We start from the raw sequence: 15,412 nt of genomic DNA on the forward strand, positions 1-15,412 counted from the left end.
GCGCACTCATCATGTGTCCCATCCGCGCCTAACTTTACAACAACGCTCTATCTTCCACCGTCTCCCAACTGTTGGTAACTCACTACCCGATATTGACACATTCACACCTTTCGCATTCTTCAAACAAAAAATTAGAAGATTCCTCTAAGACTTCCCAAGGTTTTCACTTTCTTCCGTCCCTCCAACCCTCGACCTTTCTTCTTCCTAATTTCAGTAACCGACACTTGCCAGTTACCGTTGTCATTGTTGTTACATTGTTACTGTTAAAATTGTTAATTTATTGTTGTTACTTAATATTGTTGTTTATACCTTTGTTATCTTTTATACGTATTTAAACATTATTAGTTTAAAATGGCCCTCCATAGACTGTATCTAATAAATGAATAAATAAATAAATAAATAAATAAATTAAATAAATAAATAAATATTCTCCACCCACGTGCACGTTTACCTTCTAGCTTGCTCTCTATGATCATTTTTACCAGTATTCGGGAGATAGTAGGTTCGAATCCCACTGTCGGCAGCCCTGAAAATGGTTTTACGTGGTTTCCCATTTTCACACCAGGAAATGCTGGGGCTGTACCTTAATTAAGGCCACGGCCGATTCCTTCCCACTCCTAGCCCTTTCCTGTCCCATCGTCGCCGTAAGACCTATCTGTGTGGGTGCGGCGTAAAACAACTAGCAAAAAAAAATCATTTATACCAGATTGTATCTGTCATTTCAGAGGATCGGACTGAAATAGATTGCCTTCCTGCGTTTTGCGACTTCACATGACCTACCGTCACGACGGGAGTACCTCCTCGTTGGTGACGTGGACTACTCACGTGATCTGCGTTACATCCACATTTCAAAGGCGTACACTCGATTCACCGTACAGCTGAACCGGCAACACATAACACTTCACGACATGCCATCGAGTTTCGAATCTGAACTCACGGTTGCCTACAAGATGTTTTAATATCAGAAACACACAGTGCCAATTCCGGTTTTGATTTATACATTATGATATACCTTTCTTTAGTTAGCCAGCATCCCAGATACTTGAAATGTGACACATTTTCACTAGTGTTTCCGTCCAGTAGCGGCGATTGGAGGTGGGGAGGGAAGGGGGGCAGTTGTACAACCCCTTTTGTCTTAGCAGCTAATAGTCTCCTTTATCTTCTTTAATTACTAACAAAATTATTAGCGGAAATACGCACAAAATGTCGTTCGTCCCGGCTAACCGATTTGTATAGCGCCACAGCATGTAGTGGAGACTTTGCATGTGCTATGATGAAGGGTAGCAGCCAAGGTCATTGACACTGAGGTACAGATAAACCCCGTTATACGTGGATTCGTTATACGCGATTTTGGTTTTAAGTGTAGTGCTGCTATCTGTTAACAGTACGTGGAAGCTGTAATGCGTGCCGAAGAGGTACAGATAAACCCCATTATACGTGGATACGTTATACGCGATTTCGCATATACGCGATTTTGGTTTTAAGTGTAGTGCTGCTATCTGTTAACTGTACGTGGAAGCTGTAATGCGTGCCGAACTCTGTAACGTACTCTACGTCGCGCACCAACGTTAAACGGAGTAAGCGCATCTCTACGCGCATCTTCTGTCGTGTTTGTCGAGACGTGAATTGTCAGTTCCGGTCAGTAGAGCTGTGAAGTTGCACTCGAGAGGTTTCGTATTTAAAACCCCGGGTAAATGGAAATAAAGTGTGCCTGTCGAGGGAAACAAGCGTGTAACAAAGCCGTATTCGTTAGAAACAAAGTTAGAATCCGGCTCCGTGGCTAAATGGTTAGCGCGCTGGCCTTTAGTTAAAGGATCCCAGGTTCGATTCCCGGCAGGGTCGGGAATTTTAACCATCATTGCTTAATTTCGCTGACACGGGGCGCTGTCGTCTTCATCATCATTTCATCCTCATCACGATGCGCAGGTCGCCTAAGGGAGTCAAATCCAAAGACCTGCACCTGGCGAGCCTAACATATCCTCGGACACTCTCGGCACTAAAAGCTATACGCCATTTCATTTTACCAAGTTAGAAGTTTTGGATCGCGATGAGAATGTGAGCGTATTGTTGACATTCAGCGTGATCTGAGACTTAGTGAATTCACTGTGGGAACTATTCGTGACAATGCAGAATCAGCAAATTTTAGTTTATTAGTGTGTGTTTCAGTGTTACATTTTTAAGTGTATAAAGTTTGCATTCAAATGCGTTTCAGAAACATGATAATGGTTATTTTTTGTAAAAATTCTAAGAATCTCTGCTATTTTAAACTTAATATGTGAGTAAACTGAAACCTAACCCTATAGTTTTCGCATAAAATGATTCTTGATTTACGCGAATTCGGTATGTGGAGCAATTCCGCGGAACGTAACTATCGCGTATAACGAGGTCTACCTGTGATTCACCCGCTTGCTGCGCGCATTCGTCAGCGTCAGTTTGGCAGTCTCTTTAGCGTCAGTTAGTTTCTTTGTGCGTAGTCAAATATTACATGATTGTAATTTTAATTGTAAGTCGTACTTCTGTTTAATTGTAATAAATGTGTAATATTGTTCCATTGATGAAAGTTTGATTGTATAGTAGTGAATCAAAATCTCCGAAAAGAAAACCTGTTATTACCGGACTGAAGTTGGTAAACTGTTAATCTTTACCTCTCTGTCCAAATTCACTCAGAAAGCATAAAAATACTTCACATTTTGTAGCTTTCTTTCAGTTTTGATGTATATAACCTCCTCTCTCCAATCGCTATATCCCACAAACCCGGGTACTGTTTGTCGTCTGTAAAATTGTTTCCCCCGCACTTTTAGTTCCCAAACGCCGCTACTGATTCCGTCCAGCTTGATGACAGCGTCGGTGAATTTCTGCTTGGTGATTAGTGATTATCACAAATTTATTGCTAAAGTACTAAACGTAGTAAATTTGCCTGAATCGGGAGATGCTTCTGTAATCTTGATTTATAGCTCTCACCTTTCGCTACGCACGTACCAGTCCCTTCGCTCAGCAGTTCTCTATAGTTGCATCTGAACACAAGTCTGTTCACTATCACAACACACGACTGCTATGCACTTCGCTCGACTCCAGACAAGGCCGGTCACTCACACAGTCAATATGCATGTGTCTGCTCCACTCACTGAACTACTCAATACGTATCACTCGACAACAACACACCAACAATTCAGCTACTCTCCAGCAATAACAACTCAACACTTCTCAACGACAACTGCTGAAACAAACCATCATGACGACCCTCTCTCAGTACTCGCAGCTCTGCTCCAACAAGAACTACTTGTGTCTGTGAAAACCTTGCTTTTGTATCCCTGGTGATGAAGTGCCAGAAGCTTCGTCGTGCGTCTGGAGTTGCAACATTCTAATCCGCCTGCGAGAAAATCCACGCAGACACCAGGCAAAAGGCATAATACGAGGAGAGGCCGTCATATGTTGTACTTAGACCGGCCGGTAGGTCTCCGGCCTTACTCATCGCTTTCAGGAAAAACCGGAGGGGGCTTCCAGAAGGCTGGCAGTTGCATGGGCACGTAACAACATGCTTTTAAACTCTAGTTCCGCAAAGTAGAATGAATAATACAGGAAGAATGTCATTTTAAAGTTTGCCAAAGTGAACATGTTCCATTTATACCATGCGTGATCATCCTTGGTGGCCACGATCGTTAAGACAGTGTCTGTATGTCCTGACACCGTAATTAGCCGGCTCGAATCCTGTTGGAGGAAAAATGTTCACCATCAGAATGTTGGCCGCAGGGTAGGATAGGTGATGATGGTACACAATTTCTAATCACAAGATTGCGTGCCAAAAGCCTGAATTCAACTACAATTACAGTTTGCTTAGTGTTCATGTTGAGTTAGGGTGGTGATTCGTCTGTCAGACGGCGACGTTTAGCAAACCCTTTCATGTTATTCGATAGTAGTCTCTGTACCGACACCACCTTTCACTCTCTCTCTACCTCATTATCGTCGTCGTTGTCATCATCATCGTCTTCATCATCATTATTCCATATCCGGACGCACAGATCTCTCATGGACGTAAAATAAAAAGAAGTGCGCTTGGCGAACCATACATATCCTCGGACACTCCCGGCACTAAAAGCCATACCGAAGGAGTTGACTTTTGATTTAGATAGAGTGAGCGTTTGTGATCAGTGCAGTGGTTCGTTAATCATTCATTCCCTGCCCGTAGTGCAGGATAGTAGGATGCTTTGATGAGTTATATAATCAAGCGGTAACCTTTACAAGTTCTTTAGGAGAGAACGGGGACAGCTCGAAGGAAGGCTAATATTATGTTAACGTGCAGCCCAGCGATAGGCAAAATTCTTCTGGAGCCTATTACATTTCCAGTACGCAATCTGCAAGACAATTAAAGGGGGCATAGAGTGAAAGGACGTAATAATAATAATAATAATAATAATAATAATAATAATAATAATAATAATAATATGCGTGTGTTGGATATTTAGCCCGAAGGCTGGTTGGATCCTCAACAGGTTCACCATTAGCAGTCATAGATGGCCTAGGTGTCACTGAAGAGGCGTACTAGGGACATGAGGAGTGAGATAGTTTTCCGTTGCTTTCCTCAATAATAATAATAATAATAATAATAATAATAATAATAACACATTATAGGCTGTTGTGACTTTCAGCGTTCAGTCTGCAGCCTCTGTGAATTAGTTATGCACCTCCCATCTTGGCAACTAGCTCCGTGGGTTGTCACCTCTCACCTATAAATCATAGTAAGCTGGCTCTGACCACCATTGCCATAATTGTTTTGGTCTCCCTTTGGTTTTTATCATCCACCAAGACCGAGTCCATTATTCTCCTACAGTACGTACCGGGCGAGTTTGCCGTGCGGTTAGGGGCGGGCAGCTATGAACTTGCATGCGGGAGATAGTGGGTACGAGCCCCACTGTCGGCAGCCCTGAAGATGGTTTTCCGTGATTTCCCATTTTAACACGAGGTAAATACTGGGGCTGTACCTTAATTAAGGCCACGGCCGCTTCCCTGCCACTCCTCTTTCCTCTCCCATCGTCGCTATAAGACCTATCTGTGTCAGTGCGACGCAAAAAAAAAAAAAAAAAAAATAGTAAAAAAAAAATTCTCCCAGGTGACCTATGCTCCACCATTCGCTTCACATAACCGAAACCTACGCACAGTTTCACCCATCGAGCTTATTCCTATCTTAGTTTTTAACTCACATTTGTATTACCTTCGTGGCATTGCTCCCACCTGTTCATATCAGCATTCATTCTCGCCGCCTTGTTTGTTACTCTCAACTTATGAATGAGATATCTTGATTCCACTCAACTTTTACTCTCGTACAGTAAAATGGGTCTGAAAATAGAAGTTGACATCGTTTCAGTTTCACTTAGTAAACCACCATCCTGTGAGAATACACTTCCTGAGTACTTAAAAAATCCACCTGTTTCAGTTTGGTTTTCCGTACTCGGTATTCAATCCTCTGGCATCACGTTAGTCTTGAAAATGCTATTTTCATATTAAACTCGCTGAAGCTCTTTGTAGACTCAATGATAATGCCCTAATAATAACTTTTATAGCGTGTTTTCACCTGGTAGGTATGCCGGTTTGTCTGAAATAGATCCCACAGAAATTCCTTAACGTGCCAGAATTCAACGACAGGAAAGTGTCACTTATAGCCTATTGGAACCTTTGTAAATATTCGCATGCATATCCAGAAACCACCTAGTCATTACTTTGAATGTAAAGTAACTGAATGTATTGATAATAAATCAAAATACGGCATCAAGACTATACATTTTAGTCTATAAGTTAGTGTACTTTCGGATGTAACGGAGGCATTTCACCATTCTCTCATCACAATTCCTGGGTTTTTGTCATCCTCTCGAACATAGTTAGGCTATTCCATGCCTTTGCTGGCGAGACGTAGTGATTACAGTGCACGATGTCTTCTGGTATAGGCTAGAGCAATTTTGTTATTTTCATTGACCTGTTTTAGGCTTATCCTTGGTTTTGACAATATGAAAGTGACTGAGGTATGAGTGATGCTAGTAATGCCATTCCTCATGCAGCCAGTTCCTTCTATGAATGGTGTGAAAATGTAGCTCGTAGAGTCTGTTGATGATGCATTTCAGTGGGCTTGGCAGACTGAAATGTAATAGCAACTTCTGGCTCAGTGAGGAAAGCGACGGGGAAACTACCTCACTCCTCATTTCCCTAATACGCCTCTTCGGTAATGCCTAGGCCATCTATGACAGGTGATGGTGGAGCTATTGAGGATCCAACCAGCCTTAGGGCTGAGGACTGAACATACATAATTTCTTCTTTCTTTTGTTTTGGCCAACTGTGGACCACGTTAATTCGAATTCAGCTGCTTCTGGGCTTTGATCTGCGCCCAGTAATCCTTCATTCTTTCACTCTGCAACCTTCTTCTCTCTTCCGTCCATGGTGTTTGGCTCCGCAAACTAACTTTTCCTTGGAAATTCTTTGTGTTCTTTATTTTCGACTTGTAAGTTTCCCTGTTGCTTATTTCCGATCCTTGTATTCCCATTTCTGTCAGGTCCTTCTTCACTTCACCGGGCGAGTTGGCCGTGCGCGTAGAGGCGCGCGGCTGTGAGCTTGCATCCGGGAGATAGTAGGTTCGAATCCCACTATCGGCAGCCCTGAAGATGGTTTTCCGTGGTTTCCCATTTTCACACCAGGCACATGCTGGGGCTGTACCTTAATTAAGGCTACGGCCGCTTCCTCCCAACTCCTAGGCCTTTCCTATCCCATCGTCGCCATAAGACCTATCTGTGTCGGTGCGACGTAAAGCCCCTAGCTTCTTCACTTCATGATGCCAGCGTACCACAGTTTTCCTGGTCTCAAAAAACCTTACTATCTGGTTGGTCAGTCTACCCGGGTCCATTCTGTAGATGTGTCCAAAGAACATGGCTCTCCTCTTCCGGACGGTGTCTGAGATGTTTTCTATCTTGCGGTACAGTTCTTGGTTTGCTTTCTTTCTGTATGACCCATCCTATGTCCTTTGAGCTCCCAGTATCTTCCTTAGAATTTTTCGCTCCACTAGTTCTAACTTCTTGACCAATCCTACCTTTATCGGGTTCAAACATTCGGTTGCATATAAGGCTTCTGGACGGATCACTGTCTGGTAATGTCTGAGTTTTGCATTGATTGAGATCTTCTTGTTATAGGTCTTCATACGAGGGCCATCCGGAAAGTAGTACCCGTTAGCGCCGCATGAAGCGCTGACGACTCGGATAGCCGCTGGGCAAGGTAAGACCGCGTCAGTGGCTTGTCTGCCTGTTCTGTGCGAGGTTGCGTGACGCTAGCATTGCCTGTGTTGTGTCTGTGATCGTTTAAAATGTTTAAACAAATTGAGAACCCCGCCAGTTGTGAAGTGAGGGCTGTGATTAAATTTCGTAATGCACGAAACGTTCGACTTTGTGATATTCGTCGCCAATTAACGGAGGTGTATGAAGACAATGTGATGGACGAGTCGTCTGTTCGGCGCTAGTGTCGCAACTTCAACCTGGGGAGGGGGAATACACATGACGAGGAGCGTTCAGGGAGACTATCTGTCATTACAGACCAACTGCTGAGCGCAGTAGACGAATGCGTGAGGAACGATCGGCGCGTCACAATTGATGAACTCTGTGAACATTTTCCCAATGTGTCTCGAACAATTGTTCATGAAACTGTCAAAGACCATCTGCATTATTCAAACATTTGTGCAAGGTGGGTCCCTCGCATGCTTACAGAGGAGCACAAAACCAAGCGTATGGCTGCAGCACTGACGTTTCTGGGACGTTATTCCGATGAAGGAGACTCTTTCCTGACTCGCATCATTACTGGGGACGAAACATGGGTTTGTTATACATCACCTGAGAGTAAACGACAGTCAATGGAGTGGCATCATGCTCATTCACCAATCAAACCAAAAAATTCAAGACAGTTCTGTCCACCAGGAAACTCATGGCAACCGTTTTCTGGTATCGCCGAGGTGTACTGCTCATTGATTTTATGGCCCGTGGAGACACAATTAATGCTAATGCGTATTGAGAAACATTAAAGAAGTTAAGGCGGGCAATACAAAATCGACGGCGAGGTCTATTGTCTACAGGCGTCATTCTCCTTCATGACAATGCCAGGCCTCATGCAACTGCGATAACACAACAACTTCTGCAGCAATTCAAGTGGGAATCCTTCGACCATCCCCGTATAGCCCGGACTTGGCCCCTTTGGATTTTCATCTCTTTACGAAGTTTAAAGACTTTCTGGCGAGAAAAAGATTTGACAGCGATGAAGAACTTAAACGAGCCGTGACTACGTATCTCAATACGCTGGCGGCGGAGGACTATGACGCTGGAATACAAAAATTCGTCCCACGTTATGACAAATGCCTAAATTTGCTTGGAGATTTTTGGAGAAGTAGTGTAAAGTATGCTCTTTCCAATAAAAATGTGTATATTTGTTAATATTTCCTCCTGTGTCTTTATTGCGCAAAACGGGTACCACTTTCCGGATGGCCTTCGTAATTAGCTTGTATGCCAAGTTCATTTTGTTGATTCTCGATATCAGTGCCTCTTTCTCTGGAAAGGTTGTTATCTATCCACTCTCCCAAATATTTAAATTTCTCTCCGAATCTTCCCTCCCTCCGTTGTCATCCCTCTGGGTGATGTTCCGATGTTGGTCATGTACTGTGTCTTCTCGAAGGAGATTCGTAAGCCTGCCTTACTTGTTAGTGCCTACTTTAATATTTTTTAAATTGAAGGATTCTACTACTAGGGCGTACTACTACTACTCGTATTTTTTTTTTGCTAGTGGCTGTACGTCGCACCGACACAGATAGGTCTTGTGGCGACGACGTATTATTATTATTATTATTATTATTATTATTATTATTATTATTATTATTATTGTTATTATTATTATTATTATTATTATTATTATTATTACCGAGCGAGTTGGCCGTGCGGTTAGGGGTGCATAGCTGTGAGCTTGCATTCGGGAGATAGTGGGTTCGAACCCCACTATCGGAAGCCCTGAAGATGGTTTTGCATGGTTTCCCATTTTCATACCAGGCAAATTCTTGGGCTGTACCTTATATAGGCCCACTCCCAGCCCTTTCCTATGCTATCGTTACTGTACGACCTATCTTATAAGACCGTCGGTGCGACGTAAACCAACTTGTACAAAAGAAATCTTAGTAAGTAATAATAGTATTTGCTTTACGTCCCAATAACTAGTTTTACGCTTTTCCGGGACACCGAGGTACCGGAATTTAGTCCCGCAGGAGTTCTTTTACGTGCCAGTAAATCTACCGACACGAGGCTGACGTATATGAGAACCTCCAAATACCACCGGAATGAGCCAAGATCGAATCTACCAAAGTGGTGTCAGAAGGCCAGTGCCTCAGCCGCCTGAGCCACTCAGTCCGGCAAATCATAACAATAATAATGACGTGTGGCCTCCAGAGAGATCTGGTGCATGTCTTTCGAGTTGACGCCGTATAGGCGACCTGCCGTCTGTGAGGATGGATTCCTACCAGTGATGCTAATGCTGATGACGGCACAATTACTGACCTTTCCTATCCAATCATCCCCATGCCACCCTTCTGTGTCGGTGTGACGTAAAACTAACACAAAACAATTATTTATGAAATTTAACGGAAGGAAAATGCCATCGCTCCTTCTTTTTTAACATTTAAAGGAGTTTTCGATCCAGCATACAAACTTACTTTGAGTGTTTGTGTATCGCACAACATTTCGTTCACGTTGCTAGTTTCATAACGCCGAGTGCTGAGAATTTATAAAGCGTGTAACAGGCACTGGAATATCATATGCTGTCACTCGTGAGTTCGCTTGTTCACTAGCCTGCTTCCATGTCCCTGTGCTTCGTAGTGCCGTGTTTGGCCTGTTGGTCTGAATTGCGAATACAGGCGGCGAATTTACGCGCTTCGTTTCCACTCCCCTCCAACAGTAGCCACTCACTCCTGTTCCTCTATGACGCCCACTCCATTCTTCCCCACTCTCTCTCCCCCACTACTTCCAACTTCCTCTTCACAGGTCGGTAGCTCTTACAATCTCGATTATTTACAGTCGGTGGCTTATATTAATATCGCAATGAAATTTCCTGTGAAGAAGTAAGAACGACAGCAGGAACTTGGTGGTCTTAAAGACAATGATGTCGGGGTGATTAAAGACTCTTTGAGCCCACGTTCAAGGTTCCTTTTATTCACATTAAATTTTGTATTTCTTACATTATTTGAAGAATAATATTGTTTTGTTATTTGTTTCTGTGAGCTGTGTCGGAGCACCGCCGCGACTTCCGCGCGCAGAATACGTCGCGTGGGTGTTGGGCAGGTGTTAGAAATAGATGAATGTGCAGAATTTTGATTTTGATTTCTTTTTCTTACTGGGTTCTGCTTTTGCGAATGTTATCAAATTACATTATTTAACATTTTCGTGGCTTCCATTACATCTTCTTGAGTGTGTTCGGGAGTATCTACCTCCAAAGGTCAGACGGGAACAATTGTGGTTTGCGGCGCTCGGCTGTCTTCCTTTTCTTACCTTATATGTAGGCTCTCTCTTACACTCAGCTTCGGATACTTTCGCCTTAAATTACTTCTTTCGACTCGTTCTTTCCTCCTTTCTATGTTAACTATAGGACTGAACCCGAAAAGTTGCAGACGTTTTCACAACGTGCGCGAATATTTCACAACTATCTGATGGGTGTTAAAAAGTGAAGGGCAGAGTATGGGGTAGGACTGTTCATCAGGAATACTATTGCACGCAACATAGTTTCTGTAAAACACGTAAATGAGCGAATGATGTGGTTAGATTAGGCTTTTTGAGGAATTAGGACAAGAATTGTCTCAGTGTATTCAGCATTTGAGGGTGCAGACGAGAATGAAGTTGTCAAGTTTTATAAAGCATTGTGTGACATCGTAGTTACGGCGAACAGTCCGGCTCCATGGCTAAATGGTTAGCGTTCTGGCCTTTGGCCACAGGGGTCCCGGGTTCGATTCCCGGTAGGGTCGGGAATTTTAACCAGCATTGGTTAATTTCGCTGGCACGAGGGCTGGGTGTATGTGTCGTCTTTATCATTATTTCATCTTCATCACGAAGCGCAGGTCGCCTACAGGTGTCAAATGAAAAGACCTGCACCTGGCGAGCCGAACATGTCCTCGGACACTCCCGGCACTAAAGGCCATAGGCCATTTCATTTTTCACGGTGAACAGCAAGGATAGAACTGTGCTAATGGGCGATTTCAGTGGGAGAGTTGGACATAGAACTGAACGATACGAAAGGGTGATTGGTAAATGTGGGCAACATATGGTAGCTAATAGGAATGGGAAGCTTTTTCTGGATTTTTGTGCTAGTATGGATTTAACAGTTACGAATACATCCTTCAAGAATAAGGCCATTCACCGCTACACCTGGGAGGGTAGGGGTACCAGAACCATAATAGACTACATCTCAACAGACTTCAAATTCAGAAAATCTTTTAGAAATGTACAAGGTTTTCGGAGACTTTTCGATGATACAGGCCATTATCTGATCTGTAGTGAACTAAGTATCTCTAGGCCTAAGATAGAGCAAGTGAAATCTGTCTGCAAACGAATCAGGGTACAAAATCTCCGGGACGAGGAAATTAGACAAAATTATATGGATATGATTAGCGAGAAGTTCCGAACAGTGGACAGTTAGCAGGTTCAGGATATAGAAAGAGAATGTGTGGCATACAAGGATGCTTTCTTAGAAACAGCAAGGGAATGCCTAGTAAAAAATCTGTGTAAAAATGGGAAAAAGCGAACATCTTGCTGGAACGATGAAGTAAGAGCAACTTTTAAACGTAAAAAGAAGGCTTATCAGAAATGGCTTCAAACAAGGGCTGACGCAGACAGGGAATTGTACGTAGATGAAAGAAACAGAGCGAAACAAATAGTTTTTGAGTTCAAAGAGAAGTCGTGGGTAGATTTTGGTAATAACCTGGAAAGGCTAGGTCAAGCAGTAGGGAAAACTTTCTGGACAGTACGAAAGAATCTTAGGAAGCGAGGGAAAAAGGAAATGAACAGTGTTTGGGTAATTCAGGTAAACTCATAATAGGTCCCAGGGAATCACTGGACAGGTGGAGGGAATATCTTAAAATTCTCAACGTAAAAGGAAATTTTCATGGTGGTTTCGCAAACGACTGAGCTCATGGGAAGGAGGATAGTGATGTTAGTGAAAATACTCTTGAGGAAGTGGAAAGGATGGTAAATAAACTCCATTGTCATAAAGCAGCAGGAATAGATTAAACTAAACCTGAAATGGTGAAGTATAATGGAATGGGAGGGTCGAAATAGCTTCGTAGAGTAGTAGATTAGTGTGGAGTGTTCGTTACGTGTCTTCAGATTGGCCAAAAGCAGTAACTGCACCTATCTATAAGCAAGGGAACAGGAAGGATTGCACTATTGAGGTATCTTATTGATTAGTATACCAGGCTTTACAGGCACGCAAAAGAACTCCTGCGGGACTAAATTCGGCACCTCGGCGTCTCCGTAAACCGTAAAAATAGTTGGTGGGACGTAAAGCAAACATTAACAGTATAGCAGGCAAAGTATTCACTGGCATTTTGGAAAGGAGGGTGAGAGGAAGTTGGATGAAAACCTGTGTGGTTTCAGACCACAGATGGGCTGCCAAGCATATGACAGGGTACCGAGGGAAAAGTTGTTCACCATACTGGGGACTATGGGAGTAAGGCAAGCAAAGGCATTTATGTTGATAATTGGGCTGCAATGAGAATTGATGGTAGAAAAAGTTCTTGGTTCGGGGTACTTACAGGGATTAGACAAGGTTGTAATCTTTCACCTTTGTTGTTCGTAGTTTACTTGGATCATCTGCTGAAAGGTAGAAGGCGGCAGAGAGGGATTCAGTTAGGTGGAAATGTAGTAAGCAGTCTGGCCTATGCTGACGACTTAGTCTTAATGGCAGATTGTGCCGAAAGCATGCATTCTGATATCTTGGAACTTGAAAAAACTGCAATGAGTGTGGTATGAAAATTAGCCTTTCGAAGACTAAATTGATGTCGTAGGTAAGAAATTCTGCAGAATTGAATGTCAGATTGGTGATACAAAGCGGAACAGATATGATTCAAGTATTTAAGATGTGTGTGTTCTCAGGATGGTAGTATAGTAAATGAGATTGAATCAAGTTGCTGTAAAGCTAATGCAGTGAGCTCGCAGTTGCGATCAACAGTGTTCTGAAAGAACGAAGTCAGCTCCCGGACGAAACTGTTTTACATCGGTCTGTTTTGAGACGAACTTTGCTTTAAGGGAGCGAAAGCTGGGTGCACTCAGGATATCTTAATCATAAGTTAGAATTAACAGACATAAACATAGCGAGACTGATTGCTGGTAACAATATGTCGGAAAATGGCAAAAGAGTACCCGGAATGAAGATATAAAGGCTAAGTTCGGAATGAACTCGTTGGATGAAGCTGTACGTATAAACCGGCTTCGGTGGTGGGGTAATGCGAGGCGAATGGAGGAAAATAGGTTACCTATTAGTATGATGTACTCTGCTGTGGAGGGTAAGAGAAGTAGAGGGAGACCAAGATGACGATGGTTAGACTCAGTTTCTAACGATTTAAAGATAAGATGTATAGAACTAAATGTGGCCCACTAGTTGCAAATAGAGGATTGTGGCGACATTTAGTAAATTCACAGAGGCTTGCAGACTGATGGCTTAAAGACATAACGGTCTAAAATGATGATGTATGTCACATATTCAATCAATTTCTACCACAATTATTATTATTATTATTATTATTATTATTATTATTATTATTATTATATCTCGCGTAGAGAATGCGAATGACACTTCACAGTGCACACTATCCGATCTTATTCTCCAGCTATGCTAATTTCAGCACGCGTTTCAAGCTCCGATTTCACCACAATATTGGGTATATTTACGCCGCTCACTGTAGAGCTATCTGACATTGAAAGCTATGTGAGTATAATCTTTAAAACTTCAAGTCAGTTATTGGATTTTTGGTAGTTTCTATAGTTTGAACTTATTCAAAGACGTCTGATATACATTTTTTGAGAGATACTAATTTTCACCGAGTTCTGGAATGTAACGATAGACATATTTTACGTCAAAAATATGCTGTCCGTACGTTTTTATTCTAGAATTGGTGTGGTCTGCTGTGTGTTGAACCAAGCCGTAATTTCTTTGTCCATTAGCCCTTAGTTCTGTACTATTTCAACTAATACTTGTGGGTCGTAGTCTAACGAGTAGACATAATTCTAGCCAGGCTGAGTAGCTCAGACGTAGTTCGCTGGCCTTCTGAGGTTAATTGGGCGGGTTTTATCCCAGCTCAGTCTTGTGGTATGCGAAGGTGCTTGGATAGGCTAGCCTCATGACTATTTCTTCACTGGAATATATAAAAACTCCTACGGGACAAAATTCCTACAATATGGCGTCTCTGAAAGCCATAGAGGTAGTTAGTGGGATGAATAATAATAATAATAATAATAATAATAATAATAATAATAATAATAATAATAATAATAATAATAATAATAATATAACAGAGAGTATTATTGCATAGTTTCTCAGGAACTTTACACTGAAATATTAAGTCCCGGAATGTGTCATTAGTTAAATCCTTGAGAATATTTTCAAATACTGTGGGGCGTGATAGGTGACCAGCATTGACACTAGCTTTTAACGATGACGGCCGCGGTTGAAATCTCGACAAGTACATGCGAGATTTTTGACATGAAACGCCCCTGTGGTTCATATTCTACATAAAACTTCAGGCCCCCTGGCTATGATCAGGGTACCACCAACTATGTAAACTCAGAAGCTTGCTTGCTATTTCAAATACTTATACAAAAACACTATCCTAGTAGTAAAAACTTGTGACAACGAACGCAATGAACCTTAACAACAGTACAAGTTTCTAATTTGGCATGAAAACCCTATAGCATTGATAATAATAATAATAATAATAATAATAATAATAATAATAATAATAATAATAATAATAATAATAAATACGAGTTTTTTAATTTTAAAAGAGATTCCAAATACCAATATTCACATCTGTAACTTCTTCAGTTTTTGAGATTAAAGTACCATCATAAAAATAATTCAATCCCCTTTTCATTTATTTTTACCCCCATAAGTAGATTTTCCGAAGATAAAAAATATGTTTCTTTTTAATTTTAAAGGAGATCTCAAATACCAATTTTCACGTCTTTAAACAGTTGAGATACGATGTACTCATTTTAAAAATGGAGTCAGTCAGTCAGTCAGTCAGTCAGTCAGTCAGTCAGTCAGTCAGTCAGTCAGTCAGTCAGTCAGTCAGTGTTATTGATTATACTTATACTTCAGCCCCTTGCATCCCCACCCAAAGGAGTCCTATGAGTGTCTTACACAA

This window comes from Anabrus simplex, chromosome 1 (genome assembly GCF_040414725.1).
Source record: "Anabrus simplex isolate iqAnaSimp1 chromosome 1, ASM4041472v1, whole genome shotgun sequence".
NCBI classification, from domain to species: Eukaryota; Metazoa; Arthropoda; class Insecta; order Orthoptera; family Tettigoniidae; genus Anabrus; species Anabrus simplex.